The sequence below is a fragment of the Meriones unguiculatus genome, chromosome 3 (assembly GCF_030254825.1).
Source record: "Meriones unguiculatus strain TT.TT164.6M chromosome 3, Bangor_MerUng_6.1, whole genome shotgun sequence".
Lineage (NCBI taxonomy): Eukaryota > Metazoa > Chordata > Mammalia > Rodentia > Muridae > Meriones > Meriones unguiculatus.
The window spans coordinates 154,048,081-154,048,791 of NC_083351.1; the positions used below are offsets into that span (position 1 = coordinate 154,048,081).

Below are 711 nucleotides of genomic sequence, written 5' to 3' on the forward strand. Positions count from 1 at the left end.
TCACGGTGCCTGGGGTCTCTAAGTGTCTGGGTTCATCTTGGGAGTGGTCTTAGGATTGCGTTGTCCTGCTCATGCATATGACAATGAGCAGGGTTCATCTCGGGCATGGTCTGCTCTCCCAGGCTTGCAATACATGGCAGTGGTAGTCATGTCAGGCTAGTTCCCTTTCTGGTCTGAGAGTCTTCTCTGGCTTTCTATTTGCTCAGCCCACCTGAGCGGCCCTTGCAAGGTTCATCTGTCTTGGGATCTGTGTTACCCAAGGTCCGTGATCTTAGGGAGGGTTCTTCTAGTCTCCAGCTGGCTCCCTTTCCTGATAGCCACCCGGCTAGGGGGTCATCTTACTCTCACGTATTTTAGCAAATGTTAGTACTAATTATTCAGAAATTCATGGGTCAGAACATTCAGCACAGACGTAGCCTCTCTCCCCTCTCCCACTTACTGATGTGCATGTGACACAGAAGTCACACCTGCAATGCCTCTAGGGGCAGGCAGCCACTAGGTTTTTAAATGAAAATCATAATGTGAAATCTAAACTGTAATCAGGCTCATGGCACAGAAACATGCATTTCTTCATTATACATAACAGTCTGCTTTGTCAAATCTCTCTAGCACAAATCAGGATCTTAGTTATTACACTACACATTCTTATAAAGCCTTACAAATTCACTCTGATCAATCCAACCGTTCTACTTGATTTTCATAGCATAAAAA

General features: G+C 45.4%; 1 non-coding gene across 1 annotated transcript; it reads right to left on the reverse strand.

Moving 5' to 3' along the window:
* Window positions 1-359: 359 nt before the first annotated feature.
* On the reverse strand, window positions 360-489 carry LOC132653367 (small nucleolar RNA SNORA17). Its single transcript, XR_009591129.1, has one exon. It is a non-coding gene; the product is annotated as a small nucleolar RNA SNORA17 (small nucleolar RNA).
* Between the last annotated feature and the right edge of the window lie 222 nt (window positions 490-711).